This window comes from Petaurus breviceps, unplaced genomic scaffold, assembly GCF_028583685.1.
Source record: "Petaurus breviceps papuanus isolate PSGF00001 unplaced genomic scaffold, PetGlider_PUasm1.0 185, whole genome shotgun sequence".
Taxonomy (NCBI): Eukaryota; Metazoa; Chordata; class Mammalia; order Diprotodontia; family Petauridae; genus Petaurus; species Petaurus breviceps.
In genome coordinates, this window is record NW_027185797.1 from 18,694,985 (window position 1) to 18,712,310 (window position 17,326).

The following is a 17,326-nucleotide window of genomic DNA, read 5'->3' on the forward strand; positions in this document are numbered from 1 at the left end:
TTCATTTTATCATTTTTTGTTCTTGTTTAGGAGTATTGATTGAGTCTTGGGAGGGGGAGATTTTTTTCTTTTGGAGGGGAGAAGGTAGGGCAATTAGGGTTAAGTGACTTGCCTAAGGTCACATGGCTAGTAAGTGTTATGTGTCTGAGGCTAGGTTTGAACTCAGATTCTCCTGACTCCAGGGTCATGCTTTATTAATGGCACCATCTACCCACCCCCTCTGAGAGGATTATTGAGCCTCTAGTTTTGTTATTGCACACTTGGTTTACTAATCCTCTGGTGTTTTGCTAATTTATGTTTTCAAGGACATGAATTCTATAAGCTACTTTAGCTACATCCTTCAAGTGGTAAATTTTCTCACTGTCATGATTTTCTTTAAAATAGCAATTTTTTTGTTCCTATTATTTGTTCATTGACTCCCTCAATATATGGGAATTGGGGCATCATAGCTCTCTGTTCAAGTATTGGAAAAACTGCCATGGGAAAATTAGACTTGCTCTGTGGGTCCCAGAGTTCAGAACTGCAAGCAAAGGGTGGAAGTTGACTTAGGTGTAATGTCAGAACAAGCTTCCTACCAATTACAGTGATGGAGAAATGGAATGGGCAGCCTTGGGAGACAGTGGGATACTGATCATGAGAGGTCATCAAACCCAAGCTGGGTAACCCATTGTCATCCACAGAAGGCCCTTACAACTCTCCAGCTCTGGGATGCTGGGCTTCTGTAGGATGATTATAATGCATACTCTTTTGAGATTATCTGAACTATAACAAATTTGTTCCAGTCTTTCATATGTCTTCATGCTTTAAAGTTGTTTTTACAATAGAACAACTTGTTGGGTCTTATTTTCTGACTTGGTCTCCTTTCTTATTCAGTTATTGACAAGTTTTGATTCTTTTCTATTTAAAATTATAATTATGGGGGGGGGCAGAATCAAGTGTTGGAGTAGAAGTGGGTCCTCCTCACTAGCTTCCACCTTCCACAATTCATATAAAAGGGGCCTCTGAACAAACTTTGGAGCTACAGAACCTACAAAATGGAAAGAGAAGCTAAACTCCCACTGAGGACAGCCTGGCAGGCTGTCAGGAATCAGCCAGCGCAGAGCTCTGGGGGCCTAGCCCAGATCCACACTGAGGTTTTAGCCCCAGGGCTGGAGGGACTCCAGATCACCAGCAGCTGTGGCAATCCAGAATTATCAACACATAGATGCTAAGGACAAAGTGAGAGGTCAGTGCACTGTGGATTTGGGACCCAGTAGTTGGGAGTGCATCGGCTTTTGCCCCCAGGGCAAGAAGCCACTGAGGGCTGCTGTGCAGCCACCACATGGCAGTTTTGGCTCCTGGCCTGCAGAGTGTAGGGGGACCAAGCGACCAGTCTGAGGGGTAATAGCTCTTGCTTTAACCTGCTTGGATCTGGATTGTGGTGTCGTGTGGAGGTCCTGGGGTGTATGTCCAGTTTACCAGAGCATGTGGAGGCTTCAGCAAGGGCACCCAACTAATACCTCTGGCAGCTGAGAAAAACCCAGCATTTGGTATGAAGCTCCCCTGTCTGGTAGCAGAGTCTTACTGTGGCAAAAGCCCAAAAGTCAAGTAACTGAGTGGCAACATGCCCAGGCAAAGGAAACAAAGCAAACAGAAGAACCCAACATTAGACTCCTGTTTTGGGGAAAAAAAGGAGCAAAGCATGGAACAGGAGGAAGACAGTGAAGTCAGAACGCCTGCACCAAAAACTTCAAAGGAAAATACGAGCTGGTTATAGGACATAGAGGACCTAAGGAAGCAGATAAGAGAAGTGGAAGAAAAATTAGGAAGAGAAATGAGAATGGTGCAAGGAAATTACAAAATGAGATTCAACAGCGTGACTGAGGAAAATAACACTTTAAAAAATAGACTAACTAAAATGGCAAAAGAGGCTCAAAAAGGCAATGAGGAGAAGAATGTCTTAAAAAGCCAAATTTACCAGATGGAAAAAGAATCTCAAAAGCTGATTGAGGAGAAACATTTCTTCAGAATTAGATTGGATCAAATGGAAGCTAATGACTTTATGAGAAATCAATATGCTGTTAAACAGATCCAAACAAATGAAAGAATAGAATGAAATGTGAAATATCTCATGGAAAAACAACTGCCCTGGAAAATAGACCCAGGAGAGATAATTTTAAAATTATTGGACTACCTGAAAGCCATGATCAAAGAAAGAACCTAGAAATCATTCTCCAAGAAATCATCAAAGAAACCTGCCCTGATGTTTTAGAACCAGAAGGCAAAATAGAGGTTGAAAGAATCCACTGATCACCTTCTGAAAAAGATCCCAAAAAGAAAACTCCTAGGAATATTATAGCCAGTTTCCAAAATTCCCGGATCAAGTAGAGAATATTACAAGCAGCCAGGAAGAAACAATTTGAATATTGTGGAAACACAATCAGGATAACCCAGGATCTGGCAGCTTTTACACTGAGGGAATCGAAGGGCTTGAAATGTGATATTCCGGAGGGCAAAGGAGCTAGGATTTAAAGCAAGAATCACCTACCCAGCAAAACTGAGTATCATGTTTCAGGGGAAAATATGGCTTTTCAGTGGAATAGTGGACTTTCAAACATTCTTGCTGAAAAAACCAGAGTTGAATAGAAAATTTGACATTCAGATACAAGAAGCAAGAGAAGCATGAGAAGGTAAACAGGGAAATCATAAGGAACTTATCAAAGTTGAACTATTAACATTTCTACATGGAAAAACAATAATTGTAACTGATGAAACTTTTCTTATTATGAAAATAGTTGAAGGGAATATATACATGTATATGTCTATATATGAGGGTATATGGGCATATGAATGAATGTGTGATATATGTTTACAGTTATACATAGATAGAGGGCACAGGAACAATTTAATAGGAAGGGATGATACTTAAAAGGTGAAATTAAGAAGTGAGAGAGGAATATAATGACAGGAGATGGGGAGAGACAGAATGGGGTATACTATCTCATATAGAAGAGGCCAGGGGAAATGGTTACAATGGAGGGGAAGAATAGGAAGGCAAAAGGGAATGGGTCAACCTTATTCTCATTGAATTTGGCTTGGGGAGGGAATGAAATACACACTAAATAGGGTATCTCACCCTACAGGAAAGTAGGGGGAAGGGGATGAGAAGGGGGATGATGGAAGGGAGGGAATGTTGGGGGGGGAGGGAAGTTGGAAGCACCTACTTTTGAAAAGGGATGGGATCGCTTTTCTGCACTGCCCTGAGCAGGGTTCCATACGGCGTTGTTCTTGATTTCTGTCGTAACTTTAAAGGGAAACTTTCATGATGTCTGGAGCCCTAGATGTCCTGCAGATGAAGGAAGAGGATGTCCTCAAGTTCCTGGCTGCAGGAACCCATTTGGGTGGCACCAATCTGGATTTCCAGATGGAACAGTATATCTACAAAAGAAAGAGTGACAGCATCTACATCATTAATTTGAAGAGAACTTGGGAAAAACTTCTGCTGGCAGCTCGTGCCATTGTTGCTATTGAAAACCCAGCTGATGTTAGTGTCATCTCATCCAGGAACACTGGCCAGAGAGCTGTTCTGAAATTTGCTGCTGCCACTGGTGCCACACCTATTGCTGGACGTTTCACACCGGGCACCTTCACTAACCAGATCCAGGCAGCTTTCAGGGAGCCTCGCCTTTTGGTGATCACTGATCCTCGGGCAAGATCACCAGCCTCTGACCGAAGCATCGTATGTTAACCTCCCAACCATTGCCCTGTGCAACACAGACTCCCCACTTTGCTATGTGGACATTGCCATTCCATGTAACAACAAGGGAGCTCACTCGGTGGGTCTGAGGTGGTGGATGCTGGCCCATGAAGTCCTGCAGATGCGTGGTACCAGCTCCCGGGAACACCCCTGGGACGTTATGCCTGATCTTTACTTCTACAGAGATTCAGAGGAGATTGAAAAGGAAGAGCAGGCTGCAGCTGAGAAGGCAGTAACAAAGAAGGAGTTTCAAGGTTAATGGACTGCACCAGCCCCAGAATTCACTGCTACTCAACCAGAGGTGGCTGATTGGTCTGAGGGAGTACAGGTGCCATCTATGCCCATTCAGCAGTTCCCCACTAAAGATTGGAGTGCTCAGCCAGCTACTGAGGACTGTTCTGTGGCTCCTACTGCTCAGGCCACTGAGTGGGTAGGAACTACCACAGAGTGGTCTTAAAAAAAAACCCAGATGCTCTAATAGTGTTGGAAAAATGCTGATTGAAAAATAAACATTGGTTTCTTAAAAAAAAAAAAGAATGAAAGAAAAGGGATGGGATCAAAGTAGAGAATAGAACAAGTGGGAGGTGGATGGGAGGTGGATAGGAGGGAGGGAAATATAGTCAGTCTTTTACAATATATCTACTGTTAATGTTTTCCATTAGCTACACATGTAAAACATATATTGAATTGCTTATCTTCCCAGTAAGGATGGGCAACAAGCAAGGAAGGGAATGAATCTGGAATTCAAAGTTTTAAAATCAAATGTTTAAATATATATATACTATTATTAATACTATTTTACATGTAATTGGGAAATAAGATATACAGGCACTGGGGCATAGGCACCATGCCCTACTGGAAAAATAGAAAAGGGTGTGGGAGAAAATATGGAAGACAGCAGATTGGAGGAGGGGATATCCTGGGGGACTACTATTTTGGGGCAGTGGGTAGGGGAAAAACAGGGAGAAAATTTGTAACTCAAAATCTGGCAGAAATGAATGATGTAAATCAGAACTTAATAAAAGCATTTGAAAAACAAGAAAAAAATAAATAAAACAAGAGCCATCAATGAAAAAAATATATTAAAAAAATAAAATTATAATTGTAAAGTTTGTGTCTTTATTCCCTTTCTCTGCTGTCTTTTAAACTGCACTAGGACCCCTATAGTTTTGCCTATGCTAGTTTGATCAATCTCCTCCCACAAGCTCATCCACTACTTTTTTGGACCTTAGCCCAAATGCTTTGAATTGACTTGTTTGTCTCCATCCCTTCACTTCTCTTTCCTCATCTAGAATATTCTCTGATACCATTCATACTACTCATTGTTAAGCTGAAGGGTGTCCATAAGAGGGTAACCTTGATGGTAAAGTGGCTTGAGTGGACTTGAGTGTCATATGAGGGCTGGGTGAAAGAACTAAAGATGTTTAGACTAAAAAGGAAAAGACTCATCGAGGACAAGACAGTTAACTTCAAGTATTGACTAGCTATGTAGAAGAGAGATCAGGCTTGTTTTGTTTGGTCCTAGAGGTCAGAACTAGGAACAACGTTGGAAGTAGCAAATAGGCTCAGACCAGGGGAAAGCAATCAGTCTTTCCCCTGAACCAGATCCCTCTAGGAACACTGAATTTTTTTTAAGCAATCGGGGTTAAGTAACTTGCTCAATGTTACATGGCCAGTTATTTCTGGGTGTGGTGCTGAGTATCTGAGCCCATGTTTGATCCCCAGGTCATCCCGACACTGGAGCTGGTGCTCTTACTTGCTGTGCTACCTGGCCACCCCATGGAACACTGAAAATTAAATCCACACAAATCATCGACATTTCTATATGTTACCAACAAAGTCCAGCAACAAGAGATAGAGAGAAATTCCATTTAAAATAACTGCAGACAATATAAATTATTAGTGAGACTATATGAACACAATTACAAAACATTTTTCATACAAAGACAGATGAAATGGAGAAATATTAATTGCTCATCTGGTTAATCTGAGTCAATGTAATAACAAGGACAAATCTAAATTTACTTATTCAGTGCCATACCAATCAAACTACCAAAGAATTACCTTATAGAGCTAGAAAAAATGACACAATTCATCTGGAAGAACAAAAGGCTAAGAATATCAAAGGAATCAATGAAGAAAAAAATATGAAGGAAAGCAGCCTAACAGCTCCAGATTTTACACTATATTACAAAGAAGCAATCATCAAAACAATCTGGCTAAGGAAAAGAGTGGTAGATCAGTGGAATATATTAGATACATAATACATAGTAGTAAATGACCGTAGTAATTTAGTGTTTGATAAACACAATGATCCAAACTTTTGGAAAAATAGCTCACCATTTGACAAAAATTACTGGGGAACACAGTTTGGCATAAACTAGATATCAATCAACATACACACAATATACCAAGGTAAGGTCAGAATGGATGGATAAATGAAGGGTAATATCCTTAGTAAATTAAGAAAGCATGGGGGAAAGTGCCTGTTGGATCTATGGATAAGGGAAGAGGTTGTGGTAAAACAAGAGATAGAGAGTGTCATTGGAAGTAAAATGAATAATTTTGATTATATAAAATTTAAAAAAAAAACATTTGCACAAACAAAATTAATGTACCCCAAGTTAGAAGAAAAACAGGAAACAGGAGAGATTTATATCAAGTTTCTCTGATAAAGACCTCATTCCTCTAACATGTAGGAAACTAAGCCAAATGTATTTTTTTAAAGGAGCCATTTCCCAGTTAACAAATGACCAAAGGATATGAACAGGCAGTTTTCAGAAGTAATCAAAGTTATCAATAGATACATGAAAAAAATGCTCTAAGTCACTACTGATCAGAAAAATGCAAATTAAAACAACTCTGAAATGCCACTTCACTCTTACCAAATTGGCTAGCATGACAGAAAATAAAAGACATGCTAGAGGAGGTGTGGAAAAAATGCTACACAAATGCATTATTGGTGGAGTTATCAAGTAGTCCAACCAATCTGAAGAACAATTAGTAACTACACACAAGGAGCTACAAAATTGTGCATGTCCTTTGAACCAGCAATTCTACTTATAAGTCTGTATCCCAAAGAGATCAAAGAAAAGGGGAAAGGTCCTATTTGCACAAAAAATATTGGTAAAAGTTATTTTTGCAGTAGCAAAGAATTGGAAATTGAGGGGATGCCCATAAATTGGGGAAAAGCTAAACAAGTTGTGGTATATGATTGTGACAGAATACTGTTGTGCTATAAGAAATGATGAGCAAAACAATTTCAGGAAAAACCCTGGAAGGTTTATATGAACTCGTTCACAGTGAAGTGAGCAAAATGAGTAGAATATTGTATATAGTAACAGCAATGTTGTAAGGATGATCAACTGTGAAACACTTAGCTACTCTGATCAGACAGTGATATGAGACAATTTCAAAGAACTCATGATGAAAATGCTATCCACCTCCAGAGAGAACTGATGAACTCTGAATACAGATTGAAGCAAACTTTTTAAAACTTTATTTTGCTTGTTTTATTTTTTTTTGTCTGGGTTTTCTTTAGCATATTTAGGAAATATGTTTTGCATGACTTCATAAATATAATCAATATCAAATTGCTTACCTTCTCAAATAGGAGGGGAGAGAAAATTTGAAATTCAAAATTTAAACAAAATGTTAAAATTTTTATATGTAATTGGGAAATATTTAGTGAAATAAAAAATACACTTTAAAAAATAGAGTTCTGAAAAAAGGCCTTCTTCTGGGAAGTCTCACTCTCAGAAATATATTTTATGAAGGAGGCATTGTGGCATAATAGAAAATGTTTTAAGTTAAGAGTTCAGGGTTTCAAAATGAATCCAGGCTTTTCTAATTATTATTTAATCATCCTGGGGCCAACATATCATCTTTCTTTACACCAGGAATCCTTACTGACCTAGCCTTTCCCTGTTCTCAGGTGAGACATGGACACAAGGAAAAATATTCCACTGATCAGAAAAAAGGGTCCTCTTAAAATACTCACTTCTCTTAACAGAACCTGTTACAAGGCTGTCATCAGACATATACTCCACAAGGAGAAGAATGTCTCACAGCCTCTGAATTTTCTCCTTCCATGGGCCAAAGTCCATGAAATTTTGGTCATCTGAGTCCCTACCCTCTCTTCAACATTCTTTATGCAAGAACACAGACAAAAAGACTAAAAGACCCACTCTCTTCTAGTGCCTAGGCCAGTTATAAATTTATTTCTACATCTCCTGAGTCTCTACTTTCCCCATCTGCCTCCTCTACTGGTAATGGAGATCTGAAGATCTTCCCTGCCCCTTGTATTGGCAATCAAACAGGTACTTAGCACCTTGTTTCAAGTTCATGATTGTATCAAGTATTAAGATCCAGAACTTGTGAATCCCACAGTGGGAGAAAGTTGTTGATGTAACCTGAAGGGGCAGAACAGGGAGGAGCTAATACCATATATAAGAAAAAGCCCAAGCTAGAGAGCCAGAATTGCTGAGAGAGAGAGAACTTCTAGGATCCTGAGAACTTCTGAGAACTGCAATGAATTCAGAATAGAATGGAAAACAGAACTTGTGGCAGAATGGAGAACTGAGAATTGAACTGAGAACTGAAAAGAATTGAGAAAAGAATTGAGAAGAACTGAGAAATGAGAAGAGAGGAGAAGTGAGAGGAAGCATGACTGTGGTGTCAGTACTTGTTTCTGTTTTGATGTTACTTTGTCAGATTTGTCTGTTGATAGAGGATGTTGCTGTTGTTACAGAAGCCCTGGGACCTTACTGCTGGTTCAGAAGCCCTAAAGGAGGATTTTCTTGCATGTTTACAGAAATAGTGGAGGGTCTTACAGATGTTTTCAGAGGTCCTGGGACTAAACTGATGATTTGTGTTGATTTCTCAGACTTTGTTGTTGGGTCTTTGTTGATTTCACAGGCAGAAAGTGAATTGATGAGGATGCCAGCAATATGTATGAATGTTATTGTGGCTTTGTTGATCTTTGTCTTCCCAGGAACAGAAACTGTGAAGGACTTGATGTGGACTAGAGACTGTGAGCTTCAATTTGGAACAGGAACTGCACGAGGATCTGGACAATGAACTGGAGAACTGTCTGCCTTTGAATTCAGGTGACAGTTGGGTAGATTTGGACAGGAGCTGGGACCATGGAAGAGGAACAATGGAAGCTGATACCCTGCCTGGAGTCAAGATGAAAAGACCTCTCCTTGTGTATTTAATGCAAACTGAGATCATGATTTACTGTGGCCTAGGGGTGGAGAACTCTGTACTCTGTATTCTGTATCTTTTTAGCATGATTGAATTAAGAATGTTTGGAAACTAATCTCCAATTAAGAAGAGAGAAGACTTTTTGATTGAAGAGATTAAGACAATGTGGCCTAGGGGTAGAGAACTCTGACATGTGTATTTTGTGTCTATTAAGGAGGCTTGCCTCCTTAAGGATGATTGAATTAAGGACTTACTAAATGATTGAGTTACTCAATGATTGTACTTTGTTTAAAACTATGTGGCCACTTTGGTGAAAACTATTTGGCAATTTTAGTGAAAAGTTGTTAAGGTATAACATTGTGAATGCTGTACTTTTATTTCCGAGAATGTTTTGCTTTAATTTACTGCTGATTAAATAGAGAGTTCACTATACTATGTAATCAGAAGCTTGAAGCTGTTTACAGCAGTAGTCCTCTGGAAAGCTGCTCATGCTAGGCTTTACATCCACAGAATATTTGTTAATACACTCTGTCACTTCTATATACTTCCCCTTCCTACCACCAAGTTCTCTTGACTGACCTTTGAATTTTGCCCATAGATGTTCTCTCTTTGATTTCCCAATATCCTGTAAACAAGATGAGGGCTTTCAAAAGCAACAAATAAGTGCTTATCATCTCTGATTTATTTTGATATGAGTAAACTCCCCCTGCTATTGAATTCCATACTGTTTCAGTAATTATTAAGTTCAACTTAGAAGGATGAAAACTAATCTACTTTGATTCCAGACTAATTTCACCTTTTGTTTTATATAAATCAGGAGTGTTGAGCCAAATTACACTGTTCTTCCTTCTTTTGTGAAGAGCTTTTTCCTTCCTGACTAAAATGTTTGTTGTTCTATGAGGAACTCTTCCATCTTAGGCATCCTATTTTTTAGGGTATTAAATCAGAATTTTCTCTCTTTTGGTGTCCTATGAATTCTAATAACCTATAATTTTGTCTTTTGTTTTTTCCAGTATTTTGGGGGCAATTTTCTTACATAATTTCCTGAAGTATTGTTTACAAACTAAATAATTTATTGCTTACTAGCTTTCTAAAAGTTATTAGTCTTACATTATACTTGAAAGGTGAGTAGCTTTCACTAATAAACATCTCAAATGTCATCCCAATCTTCTTGTATATTGATTTTGTCCTGTTGGTTTTTCATTCACTCTGAATTTCTGTGGTCTCAATATCCCATTCAGTTTTCAAAGCATCTATTATTTATGAAAAAAAAACAATTCATTGCTTGTTGTAAATTCTTTATTCACTTTGATGTTTTTTAATTTATTTTCTGAGAACCCTAATTTCTATCCTTCTATGGATTCTTTTATTGCTTTTCTGAACCAATTTTAAAGTTTTTGCTTTGTTATCATTTCTGGGGGTGTTATACTAATTTTTGCATTTCCATTAGATGTTTGCTCATTACTTTCCTTTAAGCCACAGTGTTTATTTACTAGATTGGATCCTTTTTTTCTTTTTTTTTAAGCAATTGGGGTTAAGTAACTTGCTGAAAGTTACACAGCCAGTTGTTTCTGGGTGTGGTGCTAAGTATCTGAACCTGGACTCGATCCCCAGGTCATCCCCAGGTCATCCCGACACTGGAGCTGGTGCTCTTACTCGCTGAGCCACTTGGCCACCCCTGGATCCTTTTTTCAATTCAGTAAACATTTATTAAGAACCTATTGATGAGGTATGGGCTCTGGGAGCCCCCTCCAGCTCTCCTTGAGTCCTTGAGATACAGGCTCTTGAACTCTGATTAAATTGTCTCATTGGATAAGGTAATAAGCTTTACATTGTGGCTGAACCCAAGCCTCTATTATTAGACTTCCCAGCTCTGTTACTAGACTTCCCACCCTTGAGCCTATCAAAATATTGATCCACTCTTGAACCCACCTAGTCCGCCATTGTTTGTGGTCTTCAGGTGGCCTCCAGCAACTTCCCACCATTAATCACTCATTGACCTCATTAACTCCTCCTGAAGACCCTCCCCAAACTCCTCCCCTAGACCACTCCTAGATTCCTTCCACAATCTTCTGTATATAAGACCCCATCCTGTCTTCATGTTTGTGAGAGTGCCATATAATAGTGAGAGCACCATAGAATAGTGAGAGTGCCATAGAATGACCTAGAACAGACTTAGCTGTGTCTAATGAAAACTAACTTTTAATGAACTTTACTTTTCTTTGGCTGAGAGAAGACGAGTTGAATTCATTTGGCATGACCTAGCGTGTTGGTATTTTGGGGTCTCCAGAGCAACCCTAACCCTCTTTATGGGTAACCTCTACACTACTATGTGCCAGGCACTATATAAAAACTGGCAACCCCAAAGAGGTGAAAGACAGTTTCTACCCACAAGGAGCTTAAAATCTAATTAGGAAAAGAACATGCAAACACAAATATACTAAACAAATTGTATACAAAATAAAATTTGTAGGATCATTTTCTTGCTTGTTTACAAATTTTCTCTTAAAAAGAGTCTCTCCTGTTGTTCCCATGATTAATCTTTTCCAATTCTTTTTTTTGCTATTGATGATGATGATAAGGATGCTATTCTTTTCCTTCATTCTTTCTGTTTTTGCTGGGCCTAAATAGAAGTTGTCACTCAGCCATCTCACCAGAACATAGTTCCTCTTTTAAATCAAAATGGAACATGCTTATCACCCAGGGATTCTTCCCTTTCTGAGACTGTTCACCATGACCTGTCCAGATTACTGGGGATTGATAAATCCATGGACACAACCCCTGCTGGTAGAAGCACATAATGGCAGATGTCATCACTTACTACATGGAGGTCTAGGATAAAACTGAAGTGGAAATTATATTTATAGGAGCAATAATACAACCATATTTCTTTTTGCTTCCCCTTTCCCCCTTCCCAAGATCTACCTCAGAGGTCAAACATACTGCCCACAAGCCACATGCAGTCCATGAGTATAAGCCAAACTAGATTAAAATGTATTTCTTATCTGATTTTATCGTTTTAATATATTAATTTAGAAAATAAATTTACAGTATCAGCCTTTATACCTAGATCATGCATCCATTTAGACTTGATTTTGATATATGGTGTTAGATAATGGTTTATGCCCAGTTTCTGCCATACTATATTCCAGTTTTCCCAGCAGTTTTGTCAAACAGTGTGTTCTTATCCCAAAAACTGGGGTCTTTGGGTTTATCAAACAATAGATTACTATAGTCATTGACTGCTGAGTCTTGTGTGCCCAATCTATTCCATTGATCCACTACTCTATTCCTTAGCCAGGACCAAGTAGTTTTGATGACTGCTGCTTTATTATACAGATTAAAATCTGTTATAGCTAGTCCACCTTCCCTAGCATTTCTTTTCATTAATTCCCTTGATATTCTGGACCGTTTCTTCTTTCAAATGAATTTTTCTAATATTTTTTTCTAGCTCTATAAAGTAGTTTTTTGGTAAATTGATTGGCATGGCACTAAATATATAATTTAATTTGGGTAAAATTGTCATTTTTATTATATTAGCTGGACCCAGCCATGAGCAATTAATATTTTTCCAATTAGTTAGATCTGACTTTATTTGTGTGAAAAGTGTTTTGCAGTTGTGATCGTATAGGTCCTGGGTTTGTTTTGGCAGGTAGATTCCCAAATATTTTATAATGTCTACAGTAACTTTAAATGGGATTTCTCTTTCTATCTCTTGCTGTTGAATTTCATTAGAAATATACAGGAATCCTGAGGATTTATGTGGGTTTATTTTTTATCCTGCAACTTTGCCAAATATATTTATTGTCTCAAATAGTTTTTTACTTGATAATCTAGGATTCTCTAAGTATATCATCATATCATCTGCAAAGAGTGATAGCTTGGTCTCTTCTTTGCCTAATTTGATTCCTTTGATTTCTTTTTCTTCTCTAATTGCTACTGCTAACATTTCTAGTACCAGATTGAATAAGAGGAGTGATAGTGGACACCCTTGTTTCACCCCTGATCTTATTGGAAATGTTTCTAGCTTATCCCCATTACATATAACACTTGCTGATGGTTGTAAATAGATGCTATATATTATTTTAAGGAAGGCTCCATTTATTCCTATACTTTTTAGTGTTTTTAATAGGGATGGATGTTGTATTTTATCAAAAGCCTTTTCTGCATCTGTTGAGATAATCATATGGTTTCTGCTAGTTTTATTGTTGATATGATCAATTATACTGATGGTTTTCTTAATATTAAACCATCCTTGCATTCTTGGAATAAATCCTACCTGATCAAAGTGTATTATTCTTGAGATAAGTTCTTGCTGTAGTCTTTTAGGTAATATTTTATTTAAAATTTTTGCATCTATATTCATGAGGGAAATTGGTCTATAATTTTCTTTCTCTGTTTTATCTCTTCCTGAGGTATAAAGGTTGATACTGTAAGCAATCTCAGAAAGCAAGGAATAGTTTACCTGTCAGATTTGTAGAGAGGGATAGACTTTATGAGCAAACAAGAATTAGAGAGCATTATAAAAGGCAAAATGGATAATTTTTATTACATTAAATTGAAAAGCTTCTGTACAAACAAAGCCAATGTAACCAAGATTAGGAGGGAGGTGGGAAATTGGGAAAGAATTTTTACAACCTATGTCTCTGATAAAGGACTCAATTCTAAATATACAGAGAATTGAGTCAAATCTATAAGAATACAAGTCATTCCCCAATTGATAAATGATCAAATGATATGAACAGGCAGTTTTCAGAGAAATAAATTAAAGATATCTCTAAGCATAAGAAGAAATGCTCTAAAACTATTGATTAGAGAAATGCAAATCAAAAGAACTCTGAGGTCCCACATCTCACCAGTCAGATTAGCTAAGATGACAAAACAGGAAAATAACAAATGCTGGAGAGGATGTGGTCAAATTGGAACAATAATGCATTGCTGATGAAGTTGTGAATTGATCCAACCTTTCTGGAGAGCAATCTGGAATTATGCCCAAAGGGCTATGAATGCCCTTTGACCTGGCAATACCACTTCTAGAGTTATATCTCAAAGAGATCATAGAAGTGGGAGGAAGACCCATATGTACAAAAAATATTTATAGCAGTTATTTTTGTGGTGGCAAAGAATTGGAAATTAAGGGGGTGCCCATCAATTGGGGAATGGCTGAACAAGTTGTGGTATATGCATGTAATGGAATACTATTGTGCTATAAAGAAATGAGGAGCATATGGACTTCATATTTACCTGGAGAGGCTTATATTAACTTATGCTGAGTGAGAAGAGTAGAGCCAGGAGAAACTTGTACACAATTACAAACACCACATATGTGTGATGACCAACTTTGATAGACTGTACTCTTCTCAGAAATGCAGTGATATAAGTCAATCCCAAAAGACTCATGATGGAGAGAGATGTCTACATCCAAAGAAAGAACTAGAAAAACTGAGTATGAATCCAGATTGAAGCAAACTACCTGATTTTTTCTTTTTCTTGTTTGGTTTTATTTCCTCTTTACCATTTTTCATTCCATCTTATACAATACGTCTTTATAACCTGACTAATGTCTAATGTGAAAGTATTGGCAGATTGTATACTTGATTGTATGCTGCCATAGGAGGGGAGGGAGGGGAACAAAATGTGAAACTCAAGGAATTGTGGAATTGAATCTTGTAAACTAAAAGTAAACAAACAAATTAATAAAGACCAAAAAAAAAAAAGAAAAGTAATTTACAAATATGTGAACTTCTAAGTCAATATTCCACTCCCAGGAGTCTTTATATATAGTTAAGTGGCCTGTGTTTCTGAGTTTAACACTGCTGACCAAAATTGTAGAGAAACTTCACTTTTTCTATTTTTTTTTCTGTATTTATTACTTCATTTGGTATGTTCCTTGCTGTTTTGATGTGGGAAATAAATGGCTGACTTAAACCCAACTTCTCACTCAACCACACTGCTAGGGTCCCCTTATTCATTCTGAACTTTGATTTGTAATAATGGAACATCAATTCATAAGACGCTCATTTTCCCAGACCTACTCACATTTCTCTTTAAAGAGTAAAATAACTAGCTTTCAGTAGCATATCACTACCTCCTTTTGATTCCTCTGGCTTCCCTCAAATCTTCCTCCAAAATAGCTTTGCTGGTTCCGCTCAACCCTAGTGCCTCCCCTCTGACATTACCTCTGATCTACCCTGCATATGCCTGGTTTGTATGATGTCTTCTCTTCCATCAGAATGTGATCTCCTTGAGGGGAGGGCTCGTTTTTCTCTTTGTTTTTCTTTGTATCATTAGTGCTTGCTTAGCACAGTGCCTGGGACCTTGTAAAAACTTAATAAATGCTTGTTAGGTTGATTGCCACAAGCCAAACTGGAGAATAACTCTGAGACACTGTAATAGAAATCTCAGTGATATTAAGTAGGAAAATAGCCTACATAGAAATGATCTTAATAGGGTGGGGTAGGAGGAAGAGGGGAATGGCAACTAAAAGAACAGAACATTGAAGATATTACCATAGTATTCCAATCTATTATTATTTGGCTGAGCAACAGAGCACTTTATAACATGTAATAAAATGAATAATTTACACTAAGCACCCAATTTGTCAATAGCAGGGAAAGGGGAATACACAGGAATAAGTCAATACTAGGGAAGCAACCTGAGAGTTACTCAGAGAACACTGACACCTTGTTGATTATGCTCACATCTGTCCCCTTGGGGCATAGGTATTGAGTTGCCTATACAGACAATGGAGGCAAGGATGTGTTGTGTGTACACGTTTCTCTAGAGGGATGTGCTCATTTTACTCCTGTCAAATAGCAATAGAAGAGAAGAAATAAGGAAGAAAAGTTTGCAAAAATGAAAAAAGGTAAAATTGTAATAGATGGATTGACCAAGTTCATCTATACAGTGTGTGTGTGTTTGTGTGTCTTTGCTCCCCACCGCACAAGGTGAAACAGAAGAGACTATTTGTCCTCTGGTCCCAAAGAAAGACAGACATTCCAAAATGTAACAGCAACAATAATTAATAATAATATAGACCAAGTCATACTGTTGCTTTAATGGTATAAGTCTATCTGACAATAAGGAGGGCTTCCAATCTGAAGATTTCATGTGAGAGCTAATCTTCCTACCAATGGATAAAATATTCCCATTCACTTGGCAGACCATGGTATGATAGGAGGGATAATAGAATGGCCGATGACATTTCAAGCTCTTTTCTATCAGTCAAAAAACTACAGGAAGCTAAGCCTCCTGACATCACTGGAAATGAGCTGGTAACTCATTCCTAAAGTCATTCTCATTATTACTGTCTTTCCATTTGGTTACCTTATTATCTAAATAAAATGAAGGGATAAGAGATAGGGACTGGACCAATGATTTCATTAGTATAGGGAAATCCCAGATGAGGAAGCTCTCTCCTCATGTAGGTCAGCACCTCTTCAATAATATATAGTCTCACAGAGTTGTTTGAGTCACTGAGAGGTTAAGTGACTTGCCTATGGTCACACAGCCAATATGTGCCAGAAGCAAAACCTGGACCCAGATCTTCCTGGCTCAGATGCCAGCTTTCTGTGAACCACACACACTGTTCGTTTACATACCTCATGTGTTTACTATGCATAGCAAATATTAAGTACATATAATCTCTGCATATATTATTGTCTTACTTGGGCTGCAAGCTCCTAAAGGACAGGGCATGGGTTTAGCTCACTTTATACAGCACTACAGACATAATTAGAACCTTAGAGCAATACACACTTTGGAGAATGATGGTGGTCACCAGAGAAAAGTATGCATTGGTCTGGATGGACAGTTGAAGCAGGAAGGGATGTGATATTGAGAGGCTTAGAGAGAGAGATGAAAGGGACCTTAAAGACAAGGTTCAGCCAATTTCCTACCCAATGTAAGAATCCTTTCTAGAGCCTCCAATATATATTCACAATTACTGGCCTAATCCAGTCTCTGCTTCTCGTTTGTACTGACTAATCACTAAGGACTCTTTCAGTTCTAAATCCTATGATCTTATGATCATTAACCTTGCCTTATATTCCTACTGACTTCAACCAATTTAATTCAACAAGCATTTGTGAAGACTCTATTATAAGCCCAGGACCACATTAACCCTGAGTGTGCAAAGACCATCAAGCAATTGATAAGCATTTATTTAGCATTTAAGGGGCAACAAGAAACAGCAGATAGAACACTGGACTTGGAAATCAGGAAGACCTAGTTTCAAATCCTGCCTCATATTTGCCAACTGTGTGACTCTGGTTTAGTCATTTAATCTTTCTGTGACTCAGTTTCCTCATCTGTAAAATGAAGGGGCTGACCTCTATAGTCCCCCTTACCAGCTCTTAGCACAGTACCTGACACATAGTAGGAACT

The 17,326-nt window shown here is 38.0% G+C and overlaps 1 pseudogene; it reads left to right on the forward strand.

The window, feature by feature from the left end:
- The first annotated feature begins 3,247 nt into the window (after positions 1–3,247).
- Positions 3,248–4,283, forward strand: LOC138161471 (small ribosomal subunit protein uS2-like; annotated as a pseudogene).
- Positions 4,284–17,326: the final 13,043 nt, after the last annotated feature.